The sequence below is a fragment of the Falco naumanni genome, chromosome 2, assembly GCF_017639655.2.
Source record: "Falco naumanni isolate bFalNau1 chromosome 2, bFalNau1.pat, whole genome shotgun sequence".
In the NCBI taxonomy this organism is placed as follows: Eukaryota; Metazoa; Chordata; class Aves; order Falconiformes; family Falconidae; genus Falco; species Falco naumanni.
In genome coordinates this window covers 99,293,050-99,311,683 of record NC_054055.1, presented here as the reverse complement: position 1 = coordinate 99,311,683, position 18,634 = coordinate 99,293,050, and the positions used below count along the sequence as shown (strand labels likewise).

Genomic DNA, 18,634 nt, shown 5'->3' with positions numbered 1-18,634 from the left:
ATCTTGATGGAAAGAGTATCAATGAGAGTTAGATTGGGTAGCTTTCAGTTCAGAAGGCCTTAATGTTGATGTTACTGGCCTCACCACAAAGTGAAAGAAGCTTATGTCATACAAAAGGAACCAGAACTGATTAGAAATCTCTAACAGGATTAAGATGTTAAATGAAATAAAGTAAAAGCACAATAAAAGCAATTGAATCCACTGTAGTCAATTTATATTTGCTATATCATTTTAGAATCTTTATTCAACATGAAAGAAGGAATCATCTGCTTAATAAGTAAGTTGCACTACTAAATGAGAGCCAGCAATCAATTAGAGGTCTAAAAGAATCATAAACAATTTGACAAAGTTTTGGATATTTTAATTGCTTGTGCTTCTCATTTATAATCAGTTTCAAACATAATTTCTCTTTTTCCAAGTGTCTGAACACTGTACATTCTCCTGGGAAATCTGAAGCCAAATTAAATTTTCAATTATAAATAGAAACATCTGTTTCAGAAACACTTAAATTATATGATAACAAAAGACTTAGGATTTATTGTTCATGTATTTTTTGTGTCTAAAAACACAAAGAAGATATTCTTTACAAGCTTTCCCCCATCATATCCAGCAAATAACTTTGCATATTAATTGATTCTTGTATGCTGAAAATAAAATGGCAAGTAAAAGTGATATTTTCAAATACAAACATGACTCCCTGTAAATATTCCAAGCACAATAAGATGCCAGCTACCTAGTTTCATTCCTCCTAGGGAACATTATTTAACATATATACCTAATATTAAACACTTGTATCATCAAAAAAGTTTGGTTTGGAAAAGAAGTCATAAGGCTTGGTTTTAAAATAGAATAGGCAAAATAACTTGTGCAGCATCAAGCCAGTTTATGGAGAAAAGGAAATAAAAAATTTGTATGTTAGAAGACAAAATGTGGAGGGGCAGTCAGAATAAAAGTTATTCAGTGCTTGGCTACAGTAACAGCAGGAAATCAGCGTCTTTCCAGTTCTCTTGTTTTATTTAACATTTTCCAGTTTTTACCTAAAATTCAGATATGATGCATAACTTTTTTTGAATGAGAATAGCATGGCCAAGAATGGCTAGGTGTCAAAAAATACGAACTGCCTGGAGCTGACAGTTATCTTATACCTTTTTCTTTCGTGGGTAGTTCCAAGTTGCAAAGTAGCATCATATGGATGAAGAGGTTCTTTTAGCAAAGCTTTGTTGTGCTATGTGAGATTTAGCAAAAGAAATCCTAGTCTGTTACTGATCCACTAGGATTCAACAGATAACAACAAAAAAAAGGAGGTGATGGGAATGAAAGAAAATAATTACAGTTTAAAGATACAAAATTCTCACAGATGCAATTTTCTAAAAGTGGACACCTTGTGGTCAGTACTGTGTCCAACCACAATGATGTGCAAAGTAGACATCACATAGTGCACTGAAGTAAGAAGTTTGAAATTTTGTATCCAGGTACAAATAATCTGTTTGCCTATGACTTACTGGAGTCTGTGTACCACACTCCCCTACATACTGTAACAGAACCTGACCACTCTAGTTTTTTATAGTTCTGTAGATTATGACTACAAATGGATGAAATTTAAGGTCTGAGGTTTATTTGACAAGTAGTGTAGCATTACATTAACTAAATGATGACTTCCTTAATTATTCCTGAATATAATAAAAAGGCCTGGAGGCACATGAAGTCTAAAAAAGTAAGAATAAAAGATGACACATTTTACTTTTTTCAAATGTAAAGGAGTAAAGGAGTACATGGCATTCTGAAATTTACTTAAAACTAAACGAAACTTATGAAAAGCATAACATTTGAAGAATTAATTAACCCCTCTGTGCATAAAGTAATATATTTTGTTCAAAGTGAAGCAAAGTGAAGAAGGTAGTTTCTTTCATTCTGGCAATGGGAAAAACAAAGAAGTTATTTAAACAACACAAGTTGTAGCATTGCATCTGCAGTGCAATCTGTTCAAGACATTTTTAATATATATATATATTTTAAATTTAAGTCTAAAATACATCATTTGTGGTAGGTAACTTGCATTTTAAAAAATTACATATGAAAATGGTTTTTGCAGAGATATAACCAAAAGACTTATGTCAAGATTCTCAAACATTGCGTAGTACAGCGTGGGCCCAAAAATGCTTCTGGCTGTCAATAAATAGCTTCTGCTTCTCAGCATCCCTGTAGCCCTCATTTGGTGTTTGAGGTCATGTGAGAAACATGAAGCCAGATCTCTTCTTGTTCATATGATAATGGTAACGAATATATACATTACATGTTGCTGTGCATCCCATTATGTGATTGTGAAGTTCTAATTTAGCAGGAATACCTGCACTTTAGGTATGTGATTTTGATGTGTTTTGCATTGCATTACAAGAACAAGCCACTAAGCTCTAATTTAGCCTGCCAGTTCACTGACTATGCTGAGACACAGGTTCTGCCATAATACATATTGAAAACATGGAATAGTATTGCCACCAATACCATAATTTAATGCCGAGTGAGAAAGTGTCATTATCAGTGGCATAGAAGAGTGCTTGTATGGATAGTGGCATTAGCAGGCAGCTAGGAAAACACTGGCTACAAAACTTTTCAGAATGGCTTTTACGTATACAGAAAGTGTATTTAACCACATCCTACGTTCAAGCATAAGACAGAGGCAAATCCTTTTCCACTTCTTTTTTTTTTTCCCAGGACAAGAGGATACCTTCATTTAGATACAGATGAAACAGTCACAGCTCCTGCTAAAACTTCCTAAGATCATGTTTGAGAATGTGTTTATATACAGATACTACCATGGCATGTTGTTAACATAGCATGCATCAGTTCCTACTCTTTTCCTGTGAGCTATGAAGGCCTGTGTAGTCATGGAGGGTGGATTACTTGTGGATTCCTGTCTGACAGTGCCTACCATTTGCCATATTGAGTGTGTAGGGTTATACAAGGTCCTGTGAGTCTGAAAACATATGCTCCAGATAGTTCTGTTGCTGTGATTATGGGCTTTAAGTCTGCATAATTAGCATGCTCTTGAATAAAATCTTGTGCTATGTTTATGAGACAGAAAGCTACAGCCATAATTGCCTTGTATTATCCTTTAGCAATATCTATACACCAAGTTCAGAGCCCTAGCCATGCCTGAATAATGGAAGATAATACTAAAATAATTAGCCCCCTGATCTTGCATTAAACAGCATAACTTGAAAGCAGCTCATGATCTACTCCTTTCCTCACATGTATTCCAGTAACTAACAAATCAAAATTAATGTAATTTTGGAAAAAAAATCAGAAATCATCTTTCTGTTCATGACACCTTTGTAAAGGCGGTAGGTGAAGATTTGTAGCAAAGAATGGCATCTCTGCAGGGTAATTACCCTCCCCTTTGCTGAAGAAGTGCTCTGTTTTCAAGTCTACATCAGTATTTCCTGCATTACCTACAGCGTTTGGAATGGTTTTACTCTTTCACTGTATTCTTTTTTATTTGTTATTTGTTGCCAGATCATATCAGAATGTTAATAAGGACAACAATGACAAAAACGTGTTAAAAAAGAATAATTTTACTGTCAACATCCCTGTTAAGTTGTAACTAGTACTATGTCTGCATAATAAAAACAAGCAAATAAAACAGTCCAGGGGCTTTCCTGCATTGCCAAGACTAGGTGGCATGATCTGGCTTGTGTCCATATGGCTAAGGTTTCTTCCCTCTTAAATCAGGGTGTCAGAACTCAAACTGCTTTTGAAAGAAGCCTGTGGCCTGTCCAGTTTCCTGGGCATTAACTTGTGGCCACACTGAAAAATGCTTGGAACAGTTTCTAATTGGGTAAATGACTGGAGGTCTTTGTGGCTATTCCTAGCACACAATGCATGCCATATGTTAGGGCTTAATAAATGCTGGAAGAAAGCCTGAGGACTGAGTTGGGTAGAGGGACAGAGACCTCACATCATCTGGTTCTCATTGACTGCAGGAATGACTCCTTGGTTTTCTCAGAGATGGAATTATCCCTTTCCAGAAGGGATCCTGACAGTCATCTAGCATGGAAGCATTGTAAGCAATGAAGTAAGATAACAAAAAAATAAGGTCCAAGCTGACAATGCAGGAAAATCCACAAGTAAAAGTAGTTGATGAAGTCATATGTGGGGTGAAGACCTGCTTCTTTTTTTTCATATTCTTGTGTTTCTGACTAAAAAGCAGTAAGCAAACTTGTGTTTAATGAATTGAAGTGTATAAATGGCCAACAAAATGCATCCAACTTCTTCCATGTTTGGGATTTAGTCAACATTTAAGGGTGATAAAAACACTGTGGCCTTAAACTTACAAAGGTTTCAGATGGACATTTCCATGATTGCAAACTGTTGTTCAGATCTCATAACTAATGCTTTTCTCAGCAATACATGAACACTGCTGTCCAAGATGCTTTATTCACGCTCCTTTTTTATTCTTCTAAAAGAAATCTAGAAAGAGAAAATTGCTGTTCAGCTTCTGTTCAATCTTTTTGCCTATTTACTGCTAAACAATAATTCATAAAGATATGGAGGTTGGTTAGTCACCTTTGTAAAGTGTGGAGGTATCCACTCATGTACAAAAGTGATCCAGGCATTTCTTTTCCTTTTTTATCTACTTTCACTATTGATTATAAAATGTAATTTCATACCACCTTGAGACATTACCAAGTTGCTTTACTGCCTAATTTCTTCCTCCCCCAATGTTCTAATTTTGCTGTAGTTAACAGATTGACTTCAGTCTAAGTCTCATTTTGAATGTACTGTGATACAGAGACAAGTCTTTCTGTGATATATATGCTCTCTTCCAGGAAGTGAACTGTGATCACAAAGCATCTCTGAAGTCAGGTTGCAACCAGACTCTTTCTGAGCACAGGTAGGCACTACAGTAGGTGATGACATCTGAACATTTCACAGTGCTGAGACCAAAGAAAATGTCCTCCTCTCATCTAGGTAAGCATTATCATTAAACCTTTGAACAGGCCTGAAAAGATGTGGGTGGAGGATGTAGATCTCTTTCCTTTCCTACTCTTCAACTAATTGAATATTACCAGAGACTTTCCTCTCTAGTGGAAGTTGCTGAGCAATATGAAAATGAATAATTATGACCCTATTCTGAGGCAGTTATGCTCTAAGCCATGAAACCCTTTATCACAGATGAGCACCCCACCTAGTCTCCTTCCAGCCACCTCCTCCAGTCCTACACGGACAGCTCACATGCAGCAGCTCTCTTCCTTTTGCCACCTTTCTGGAGGAAGTACCCAGTCCCAGACCTTTTCTCTACTCCCTGGAGGCAGGGAAACACCATGTGCAGGTAACGCTGTGGCCGTTTCCAGGAAGAGCAAGAGGAGTGGATGCACAGGATGTGAAGATTTGTTTCAAAAATACTTTCTTATTACTTTATTGTTATTATTAGAATTGTAATATCACTTTGGTTATTTATCAGACAATACAATTCTTCTTCTTACTAACATAGCAGGAAGTCTCAATCTCATTTTTATTTCATAATAAGTATCACTCTTGGAAAGACAGAGTATCTTGGAAAGGTGGTCTAAGCATAGTCAGTACTTTTCTAGTTTTATGGAGGAAATGCAGTAACAATTCTGCAACCTCTCACTTTACTTTTTTGAGAAGGCAGGATCACAGGACATGGACAAGACCACAGTTTGGGTGTAGGCCTGTCAGGAATCTCAAATGAACTAGATACTTCTCCAATTTGTCTCAGTTTCAATTTTGTGTTTTGGTTTTTTTTAAGACTGGGAAACATCAGCTCTTCCCTCATCTATAGACACCTTTTCAAAATGTCCTTTTTTCCCCTTTTTTATCTTTTTTTCTAGGAATCACTGCAATTAAATATTTATTGTAGTATTATATCATTAAATAGGGGACTTTAATAAATACCTAAATTACTTAGCTAGTATATACCATAATTCAAAGACATTTGATTACTGAATAGCAAAATAAAAAAAATGAAAAATCACAGATCCTCAAATACAATTTAAAAAAAAAAAAAGAAAGAAAAGAAAAACAACCAAAAAAACCCAGAATCCAACCCAAAACAAGTTCACCAGTGGAATTTTACACACAGATAAGTCACATTATGGAACATATTTTTTGAGACAAGATGCATAAAAGTGCTGAAAACTCTTATCACTAAAACTGGCTAAATTATTTTTAACAAACAATAAATCCACCAAAAATAGACTACTGGGGAGGTTGAAATAGTATGTGATTTATTTAAACTAAAGGAGCTATTTATACCTTAATGAAACTGAAGAAAAAGCATAAATTGCACTGGAATTATATTTAAAAAAGGAGTTTGAATCTGTCCCTCTCTAAACATTTTTTGACCCCTTGGTTCTCTAACTAATCATAATAAACCATAGTTATTAAGAACATTTAATTACAATACATCTGCCCATACAGTTAAATGCATTATACATCTAAGATCGCATTATGACTTAAATCTCTAATTTTTCCAACAAAATAGTGAAAAGTGCATGCATGATACACCACGGAAATCTATTGTTTCATCCTCACTTAAAACAAAACAAAGCAAAACAGAGCAAAAGTTACCTACCCAAGCTAAGGTTCATATATTGCATGAGAATTCTTACTCTTGGTAGGATTGTTTTGTTTTAGCAGGTAGGCTAAATCATTGGAGTATGAAGTCCTGAGACAAAGCATATTCTTACTTCACTTGAAAATGTTTGGAGACAATAAAATACTCCCAATTATGGTAGAGCACCACTTACATTGTAACACCTGGCAGTACCTTTTGACCTGTAATGGAGTACTTGTGTGAGTATATATGGAGTAAAAGATGATGAGCGAGCACATTTCACTGTGGAGCTACCTTCTCTAAGCAGAAATGAAAAGATAAATAGTGTTTGGTTACAAACCCTGCAGAATCAGGAGGATTGAACGACAACAAATGAAGAATAAATTGGACTCCACAGCTACAATCTCATGGGGTGAGGAGTCTGTCCATCCAGCTGTGTCTCTACTGACATTTTAAACAGTTAAAATCAGATTCATATGAAGGTATTAAAACGAAGAATAACAGCAAAACCCTAAAAACATAACAGGGCAACACAGAGTAAGAAGGGAAATATAAAGTGAACACATTCTTACAAATAACTTAAAATCTATTAAGCAATGAATATTTAAAAAAAAATTTCTTTGTTTCAATCATAACACTGTATGTTAAAAAGTTGGAGGCAAAACATGCACCAATATTTTCTTAAAAATTGAAGCTTGGCAGCAGTTATACTTTAAGAAAGCAGTGATAGAAATTAGATAGGTTATTTACTGCTGCTACTTACAGCTGAAAGATAAGAGTACCCTAAACAGGATTGTGAATACTATGTAACTATGATCATGAAGAGCCATCTAGTAACTGGAAATTCTTAAAGTACAGCAGAATTGTACACATGCTTTTCACCAAAGAAGGCTGAAGGTCCCTTTTTCACAGAAGATACTTGGCACAGTGAATGATAGAATGGGTTAGGAATTAAGTCAAAAGGATATTTTTATTTATGTGTACTACCCAAGAGTCTAGTACAAGTTTTAATATTGATAATCTACAATTAAGCTCCAGAAAGCATCTTCTTAACTTCACTAACTTGCATTTTATAACTTAAATCAACTTCTCTCTTCCTTCCTTCCTTCCTTCCTTCCTTCCTTCCTTCCTTCCTTCCTTCCTTCCTTCCTTCCTTCCTTCCTTCCTTCCTTCCTTCCTTCCTTCCTTCCTTCCTTCCTTCCTTCCTTCCTTCCTTCCTTCCTTCCTTCCTTCCTTCCTTCCTTCCTTCCTTCCTTCCTTCCTTCCTTCCTTCCTTCCTTCCTTCCCTCCTTCCTTCCTTCCCTCCTTCCTTCCTTCCTTCCTTCCTTCCTTTCTTTCTTTCTTTCTTTTTCTTTCTTTCTTTCTTTCTTTCTTTTCTTTCTTTCTTTCTTTCTTTCTTTCTTTCTTTCTTTCTTTCTTTCTTTCTTTCTTTCTTTCTTTCTTTCTTTCTTTCTTTCTTTCTTTCTTTCTTTCTTTCTTTCTTTCTTTCTTTCTTTCTTTCTTTCTTTCTTTCTTTCTTTCTTTCTTTCTTTCTTTCTTTCTTTCTTTCTTTTTCTTTCTTTCTTTCTTTCTTTCTTTCTTTCTTTCTTTCTCCCCCTTCATCTTATGTGAAAATCTTCACATATGAAGAAAATCTTTACTACTTCATATCCAAGAGGACTAATTGGCCATATCCTTCTGCAGTTGGGCAATGTCACATACATAACATGAATTAGCAAAGTTGCAACTGAAGTCCAATGATCATCTGTAAATGATACAAACAACAAAAATACAAGATGAGATGTTCAGACTTCTTACATTACATTATGTCGTTTCAGCAATGTAAAAAACCAAACAGTATCTCTGTAAAGGGTGGGAGTTTTAAACGCACTGGAGGGAATTGCAATACAGCCTCAAAGGGTGCAAAGATGGATTATTGCTGAGATGCTTTGGCTGCACAAAACTTCTTTTCATTTTCTGGAGATCCATCTCTTTGCACAAATAACATCAATGAGAAGCTGAGACCCACTCCCAAATTATAGCTTGTGCATTGTAAAAAACACACCTGAGTCATTATCAGGAAGAGATTTAGAAGAAGCCACTACCCTCAGGCTGGGTATGACCATCAACACTGGTCACACCAAATGGTCCTTTCCCAGTCAGAGAAAGCACTCTCTCCCCTCTGGTCCTCCTGACTGGAAAAGTGTGTTTGACATACATAGTATGGTCAGAGCAATAGGTTGATTCTGTTGCCATAATTTCTATTGCAAGGATCAAGACCAGGACTGCTCAGTAGGCACATCTTCACTTGATTTGTATTATTCCTTATCCCTTTTCCCTCTTCCTCCGCCCTCCCTTTTATCACTCTTCTGCTTCACTTTCTCTCCCCCAATCTCCTCCCAAATAACACACCAACAATTACTTTTCCCTCTTTGGTCTCAGTTTTGCTGCACCCATACCCAGATTTGCTAAGTCTCACACCACTACCTTGGCAGTCTTAGCCTTACATGGTTTTACTGAAAAGGTTAAACTGGTCTCTCCTGGTTCTGAAAGGCTCTGCACTCCAAAATGGAGCCCCTCACCATCCCCTCCAGTTACAGATTTTGTCCATATCTTGCACAACCCTTTCCTTTACCAGCGGTGCAATACAGACATTCTTCATGGCACTGTCTGTAGCTCTGCAATTCTGACAGCATTATCAGACATTGGGCCTGCAGCCCCTCTCCTCTCCTCTCCTCTCCTCTCCTCTCCTCTCCTCTCCTCTCCTCTCCTCTCCTCTCCTCTCCTCTCCTCTCCTCTCCTCTCCTCTCCTCTCCTCTCCTCTCCTCTCCTCTCCTCTCCTCTCCTCTCCTCTCCTCTCCTCTCCTCTCCTCTCCTCTCCTCTCCTCTCCTCTCCTCTCCTCTCCTCTCCTCTCCTCTCCTCTCCTCTCCTCTCCTCTCCTCTCCTCTCCTCTCCTCCTCCTCTATTTCCTATGTCTCCTTCAGTTACAGTTTAACTCAAGAAAGAATCTAGTAATGGCCTAGTAATAACCTCTTGTCCTGGTTTCAGCTGGGATAGAGTTAATTTTCTTCCTAGTAGCTGATACAGCGCTGTGGTTTGGATTTAGTATGAGAATAAGGTCGATGACACACTGATGTTTTAGCTGTTGCAGAGTAGCGCTTACCCTAAATCAAGGACTTTTCAGTTTCCCATGCTCTGCCAGTGATCAGCTGCACAAGGAGCTGGGAGGGGACGCAGCCAGGGCAGCTGACACAGGCTAGCCAAAGGGATATTCCATAGCAGAGAACGTCATATTTAGTATATATATTGGGGAAAAGTGTTCAGAGCCACTGATTGCTGCTCAGGGACTGTTTGGGCATCAGTCAGCTGGTGGTGAGCAATTGTGTTGTGAATGTTGTTAAGAGATTGGAGAATACAAGAAGTCTTGGAAGACCACAACTGTCTGGATGGCTGCACTGGCTTAGGAATTGCTTAGATATTTGATTGACAGGTGGTAAGAAGAACATACAAGAGGAGAATCACACTGTGTTTGCACTACGTTCCTCTGGCTAGGCAATGGTTATTGACTGCTTTTGGAGAGAAAGCGCTAAGCCAGGGGACCTTTGGGTCCCCTTCTTGAGTTAACATTTTCAACATGAAGCCTGCAGCCATTTGATACACAAACAGTTATAAAGCAAAAACTGATTAAAAGCCAAACACAATAATCATGCAGTCATCCCCTATGGATGGCTATGCCCAGAGGCACTTTTTTCCTTCTTCAGCCATCTAATTCTGGGTGAAATTAACCGTAAAGGTGATATCAACCTCTCCTTCTTAACTGGGCAGGTAGTCCTTTACATTCCTCTAAGATTTGTCTCACCTCCCTTGCAAAAATTTCATTTAAAAATAAATAAATTAAAATTGTTATTGACTTAAATATTTAGTACAAATGAAATAATAATTACCTGGGAAAGAAAATCATATTATCTATTAAACTAATACCTTCATATTGTGGATAACTTTAATATCAAACCTCTGCTTAACTAAATAAATTTATTCTTTTGAAATATCTATATCTTTTCTCAGTTTATTAATAATGTTGATTCCTGCCCTCGAAATGCACCACACATTGCCAATTAGCTTAGAAAATTTGTTGCTGTTCAGGCATGTGTAAACACAATAGCTGATTTGCCCACATGCCTGGTATCACTTTGTGTACGTCTCTTTCATATTCACAGGCACATAGATATACTCATGAATTATAAATACTAGATATCAAGAAAAATGCTAGTTACAGTATTTTTAATATGATCTTAAATAATAATGTTTATAATAATGAATGACAAATTCAATTCAATCCATCAAAAATACGTCATTGTAATAAACTGATTATTCTTTATTATGAAGAAATTGATATAGCACAATACAGAAAAATATATGGTAACACTATTATTAAATCTTCTTTAAATAACTTCTTTATACAGTGATCTGCACACAAAAAAAGCAGGGTTATATTTGGAAGTGATGTGGAATGTACAATGAATCACGCCCCCCTACAGCCATTTGAACCACATTACACAGAGACAGACACCTTTATGCTGAGAACCCCATCTGACCTACTTAAAACTCATTTAACATGATGCAAAGGACTAAAAACGTGTCTAAAGTATCCTGACTTGAAAACTGACAACTAACATAGAACAGTTGATAGTCCTGCACCCTCTCCTTTTAGCTCACATTCTTTCTTTGGGTGGCCTTTAGAGCTAAATCAATGGGTGTATATTATTACATCAAATAATACAAATGTAGATTTAAAATATAAGAACCATTAAGGCAAAAGGTTAGGGGTAATGAGTATTGCTAAGTGAGTATGAATATGACATTGTAGTGGAATTCCATTATTTTTTTTTTGTGACTGGGGACAATAACAGCAAGATTATACTTCTAAATGCTGGGAACTCACACACAAGAGGAGCAGGCCTTCAGCTGAGACATTAAGTAATAGAATATGGGAGCTTTTAAAGTAAAATATTGATTTTCAAAACCTATAATTAGGTACTTTGATTTATTTTCTAGGGATAAACATTAAGGATATTTCTTTCCAGATTATGACATCAGTATATGGGTGTGCTTTGAAAGTATAAATTAAAAGTTCTTCAACAGAGTGGTTTTCCCCTCCTCATTTCTTTGAAGCATCTATAAAAATAAGTACACATTTCACTAAAAAACCCAAATCTAAATAGAATACCTTTTTTTTACCTTTCTTTACACCTTTTTAAATCTTACGACTTTTAGCAATATGAAACATTGAAACTTTCACTTATGCCACTAATTTTTCATTTTGACAGTTTTTCATCATAAATCTAGCATGCATGGATTACAATTTTTCCTCTTAAAATGGGAGTGATAGCTTTTGAAGAAAGTTTAAATCAATCTGAATAGTTACAAAAGTAATTTAGATTTAGGCATCCAAACCAGAAAGAGAGACATACAAAAGTATCTTGCAAAGCATTAGAGACTGATGTCCTGGCTGGCACAAGAAGTTACATTTGTGAGACTTACAAAGGTTATAAATTTTCTTTTGTAAAAAAGTGATGTAAGACAAATGACTGTCTGTAACATACATCCTGGAAAAGATGGATCCAGTTTGTCTAGCTCTTTTAAGGCTGATATTGCAGCTGTGATGAGCTGACAGCAGCAGCACAAGCAGAGTTTAAATTAACAGGAAGGGTGTGGGAGGGGGCATAAGGATTACAGAAGAATCCATTTGCTGGAAATTACAAATTCAAGCTATTACTGAAACAAGCCATTCTTACAGACATGCAGAATCTTTAAAACATGTAATTTTATCAGTATTTACTAGTTTTGTTTGCTTATTTGCGTTTAGCATGCTTTTTGTGATTCCCTTTTGGCAGAATGTGTGAATGTCAGCTTTCATTTTGAATTTCTGGCCCCTGTAATCAGTATAATACATATGAATAACCTACATTTCTCTCTCTTTCCTTCATTGTTACTGAGACTGTTCTATTTTGTTTATATAAATGAATATTCATTAGGTCAGAGAAAGAGATTAACTTTATAGTTCACTGGTAATGGCATTTACTTTGAATATAAAATATGCAGGTTCAAGACAGAGCAGGAAGACAAACTTCGGTCTCCAGTCTTCCCGGTGAGTCACATTTACACCCTTGGGTTAGTGATGGGTTAGGTTAGCCCTTGTTGCCCACCTATTTATATCCAAAATTTCATTTTGAGCTGGAAAACTTTTCAGAGAAAAATTGTGTTGGAATTTGAACACATATTGTGTAGACTTCTAGGTTTTGATGTGATGCCCTATGTTACCAAAAATACACACTAAAAAATTCCTCGCCAACATTTTAATTCTTATCTCATCCTTTATTACCAGATCCTGTTACATCAAAAGGGTATGTTAACATTCTATAGAGTGTAGACCATATCTTATAGATTATTCCTGTAACAGCTTTTTAATTGGTACTCAACAAAAAGGAAAATATCATATGGAAAAAAAATTTGGGATTAAATGTTAATTAATTTTCTACAAAGAATTAGGACCACCTGAAGAAACATTTGCGTGGTAGCCCAACTCATTCATTTGTTTAGACTGTAATGGTGTATCTATGCTTTATCCCTTAACAGTATATCTATGCCATTTCTAGCACTCGTGACCCAGTTTTCTCCTAGCATTTGTTTGAAACCACCCATGAAATATCCCATTGTCATGCATACCAGTATATACTTTAGGAAGTACAAAACTTTGCTGAGATTATCTTTTATGAAAATATTGTTTTACACTTTCACATGAAAAATAATATCTATTTGCAGGGAAATTTTCTGGATGTCATTGTGAGGATTCTCAAAATTAGGGAGTTTGTTGTCACCCTTCTCACATTCCCCAGCAATACTCACTCCCCTAGCTTTTGAGAGAAACACGGCAAGACACACACTCATTTCTCGTACGTGCAATTTTCTTTTCTCCTACTTTTGGTAAATGTATACAGTTTATTGTATAGAGTTTTATTTAATCTAAGACAGTGAGCTACTTTTATGTCCCTCCTGTAAAGTTGTTTTAAATTAAATTTCTCTTGAGTTCTGTATGCATTTTAATCTTGGGAGTGGTTGGTGTTGTTTTTTGTTTTTTTTGTTGTTGTTTGTTTATTTAATTAGAAAGAACAGAAAAACTACTGAAACACTATTCTATCAAGTTCTGCTGAAAATTAAAGAGTCAGGATCCTTTTACAGAATCTGATTTATTGATATTCTAGACTCATGAGTAAGCCCTGCAACATTTAAAATACTTGATATTCTTCTCTTTCTTTTGAAATGGCATTTTCAGTTTTACTGTGTAAGAGGATTTTAGTTTGTTGTGCATCAATGTTAAAGCTCAGAACATGAGCATGAAAATATAATTCCAGAAGATTGTATAGTTCAATTACCTTAGATGCCTGTTTTTCCTACTCCTCTCAGAACTGATTTGTTCAAATATTTATGAGGTGATAGAATGATTATCTTAAGTGTAGAGGGAAACCCTACTCCTGGTTAGATAAGTATAGTTCCTATTACAGTTTATAAAAACTTTAATAAGGATAAGAGAAAGAAAACATTATCATTCAAAAGTATGTGTTGTTTCAATCCCAAATACACAATCAAGATAATTCTTGACAGGTTAAATTTCTAAAAGCGCTCAGATCTCAGAGGTTCATCAGTCCTTCAAGAAAATTCTTAACCAGATCCAGTGCACATGTACATTATGTGAAGATAGACATTTAGACAAAATATGAATGCCCGTATCTTATATAAAATTCTGTCCCATACCATTTTATTCAATGTGACAGAATTAGTACTTGCTCAGTGTAGATGGTTATGTACTTTTTATTATTGGTTTCTTACATATTTGGCAATCACTGAAAATCAATAATTCTTGAATGGTCTGTAGAGGCACGTTTCAAAACCGTAATACGTTTTATAAGGCATATAGTTTTCACAAAAAATATATCCAGTAAAAAATTTTCCTATCCTCAGTCTCTTTCAGGAGTTCTTCAGTTTTATTCTTTCCTTATGTAGTTATTTAAATAATATTAAGGATTTTCCTTATGATCTGTTTGTATAAACAAATGTACACCAGAAAAAATTGTGTACTCCAATGGGCAGTTATGCCATCATCCACCTCAAGCATCTTGCGATATCAGGGATTTTAAGTCCCATTCTTGAGAATGAATCACTAAGCATTGCTCATCAAATGTGAGTGAAACCTTCACAACAGCTTGAACACTTGTCCCAGCAACAGTAAATTTATCCTTAATGAGGAAAATACACTTGATAAATTATTTATATGAATTGCTTTATTCCTTAAAGTCCATTTCTTTTTTGATATATTCATTAAAAGATTGACTCAGATTTTTACAATTCTCTTTTCTTGTTCATAGCTTTATTTTTCCATTTTTCTAATCAAAATAAGGTTTGCCTTTATTAATCAGTGACCTCAATTAATGGCCACAACAACATGCTGTCCATAAGAAACAATTACTTACAGGCAAAAGTTAAAATTTCTTAACTCAACCTTTAACATCAGTTAAAACTGAAGCCATCACAAAGAACCAAGTCTGAGTGACATTGCCTGCAGTGTGTTACCTTCTCAGTACTGTGCCCATTGGTCAACAGCAGCTGGGTGTTGAAACACGATGTTGAATTTCTTCAGGTTTTCATATTAGAATAGACGAAATGGTACTAATTGTCATACTATGTATGTCAAGCTGTGCTTATATGGACACTAAAATTCAGGGTAGAAAATGATGAAAAAAAATTCCATTGAATGTGTATTCAACAAGTATCTTTTCACAGCTAGTTGTAATAACTTACTAGGCCCAAAACTTGAAAGAATGGCAAATGACTGATGAATACACTGGTAGAATAAAACAAATCTCTGCTGGAGTAAAGCAGGAGCAATTGCAAATACGTTACCTTCCAGTCCTGTTTCATACATATTTGGTATGAATCGATACCTGTGTATCAACAATCTGAATTGAACCTTTGACCTGTATTTACTTTAATTGGAGTTTGGACACTGACTGGGATAAAGCCACCATCTCTGCAGATAATCTAAATCTGCGATGTGAATTAGAAGCATTCAACAGCTATTAAAAAGATTAAGAACAATAATACATACAATAAAACCAGAATGGAACCCACTCCCAGGCTGGCTTTAAATCTACTTATGGTCTTTATAGCAATTTAGTTGGCCTTCTTTCCACAGCAACTAGTCAACTTAGAGAAGGAATTCTCCAACTTGAGAAGATATGATCTGTCTTGATAGGTTTCCAGGGATGCCTGCTTCTCTCTTATTCAGTTTAGGAAGGTATGGCTGATGAACTGAACTGCTCTTTCTGTTTTGACAATCATATTTCAGGGTGACAGAACACATTAAGCTTCTAAATTAGGCCCACTCTGTTTGTACATGTATATATATATATATGCATACACCAGTGTCCTCATGTATATAAGCATATATACAAATATTTATAAATATATATGTAAAAGGTATAAAATATACCTTTGTTAACATGTCATAATTAGCCTTTCAGCATATTAGATTTAACAGTATTCCTACCACTTGAAATTAAACAATAACAGTGTTATATACATATGTCAATCCAAACTTAATTCTGTTCTTTCATCTCCTGATGATGCAGAATACCCTGGAAATATGGCAAATGGCCAATTATGGACAGACTATGGTGGCTTCTGGTTGCTAATGCAAACCTTGTGAGAACTTTTGAAAAGGAGCAATCTATGTTAGCCCCAAACTCAAACACTTAGCCTACTTTATAGCAACAGTACCACATATGTTATAATTTTCATCCCTTTCCCTTACACTGAGGATAATATTTAAAACTATAAATTCTTCTGTTCATCACTAGGCTACCCAACCACCTCCCAATTTCTGTTAGAATGCAGCAGAAATTTATGGCCCCAGTACACTTCTTGTCTTGCTTTCCAGCATTACTCTGGGTTCCCCACAATGTGTCTTTCCCCCTGCTGCCTTCAATCACACCATTTCCTTGATCGAAAACTAAACCCAGAACAAAACAGAAATTGGGAGGGAAAACTACCTTATTTGACTGATATAGATATATAGATATAGATATAGATAGATAGATAGATAGATAGATAGATAGATAGATAGATAGATAGATAGATAGATACTCTCAGATACTGTAAATTTTGGGTTCAAATTCATTCTGTTTGGAGAGGCTTGGAAGCATGTTTTCATTAGTTGGTTGGGGTTTTGTTGCATTTTGTTGCTGTTTTATTGTTGGGTTTAGGTTTTTTGCTTCTGTTTTTGCTCTGTGTATGTGAGCCAAAGGGCACTATCTCATTAATGACTTTCTCTGTGACCATAATTAGGGGTCACTAAGCCTATCGTGCAGTCCATGAGGGACAAAGGATTGCAAGACAATCTGAATGAATGTGTTAATATCTGATTAGATAGGAGTCTTGACCTTGATACAGAGAGGTGGTTTCATGCTCAACTATAGCAATATTGATACTTTACTGTAATTCTCTTGTAGAAATACACAGCATTTCAGAGTTTGAACTCAATAATCAGATGTGTTTGATCCCTATAAGTATATACCCACTACTACCACCTCTGAAGATCACTCACCATTCAGCATTGTCAGAGTTTTATATACTTAATTGCAAAAAACTCTGGCAAGTTCAGTCCATTATCATAAACTGTTTTAAACTTTAAATAGAATCTCATCCTTGCCAATTTAAATAAAAATAAAAAAAAATAAAAACAAAAATAAAAATAAAAATAATTCCAGGATATTTTTCTAAATTATATTTAAAGTTTCTTTTTAAAAGACAGAAGGAAGATATTCAATTAATATAATTAGTAAGTTTTCCTGACATTTCTTCATATTTTCCTTCCTCAGAAAATGAACAGGTTGCTGAGTTTGTCATAGCCAAAGTAAAGCATTGCTCTATTCCCTCAGTTTTTGCAAAATTTTGAAGCTGTCACTATTTTCACAAAGAAAGTCATGTTGTTTTCTCCTATTTTCCAAAACAGTACAGGAAAATAATTAAAACAAAACCAGCAAAAGAATCTTTAAAATCTGTTCTCTATCAGCTACTCTAGTGATCAAGGAGATGGCTTTCTTCTACTGGAGAGTCATACCCTATAAGCAGTCATTTTTAATCAAGAATATGCCTCAGATCCTGACAGATGAGGCACTTCATATTTTTACGACAGTATTTTCTTAATATAAAATGATTAGGTACATACTGTATTGATTTTTGAGCCCTGCTATTGTAAAGATTTATGCACATGCTTCAAGCACTCCAAGTAGTCTCAATGACTTTGCTGGAAGTACTTAGAATGCATACAATTAAACACACAAGATCAATCTCTAGGATAATACATTGCTTTGTTTCACTCAGCTTTCAACACTGTTGTTGCTTTTGAGCTCTGCTAATATCTAAGACTTGATTCTCTTGCAGGTTTTCTTTTTCTCGAATTCTGCTATACATAGAACTTTTCTACTGCTAAGTTACCAATAAATGATCTGCTTTTACGAGTCTACATATTTCTTCTATATTTCTATATTTCTTGGAATCTTCTTTATTCTTATTGATACAAAGAGAACACAAAGTCTAAGAAATCAACAGCATGAATACATACCACAGAGGCAGTCTGACTCTGGGTTTTTAAACTTTTGATGTCAGGCAAAGAAGCTACAAAATAATACTAATTTATTCTGTTTTCTTTTCTAACAGCCACTGGATTACACATGGCTAGGTTCCAAATGCTCAGTAACGTAGTACAGCAACAAACATGTTTGCTGTTTGTAATAAATGGAGAAGTTTACTTACCTTTAGTAGCAAAGCATATAGATGTATACATGCTCATATATTCAGATACATATTCATCATTATTTATTCAGCAGAAAACAGTATTGTGGTTACAAGATTTCAGTCATGCAACTTGAAATACACTGTTTCAGCAGATAAGCATTGATGATTACTAAGATGTAGTAACATAAGCGCAATATAAAAATAAATTATTGGTAGGTCTTATA

At 35.3% G+C, this 18,634-nt stretch overlaps 1 long non-coding RNA gene across 1 annotated transcript in view; it reads right to left on the bottom strand.

Moving 5' to 3' along the window:
- Nucleotides 1-8,241: 8,241 nt before the first annotated feature.
- LOC121082990 overlaps nt 8,242-18,634 on the bottom strand; it is a 60,396-nt gene continuing 50,003 nt past the window's right edge. Inside the window, exon 3 of the long non-coding RNA XR_005826200.1 lies at nt 8,242-8,321. This is a non-coding gene — a long non-coding RNA (uncharacterized LOC121082990). The remainder of the gene's footprint in view (nt 8,322-18,634) is intronic.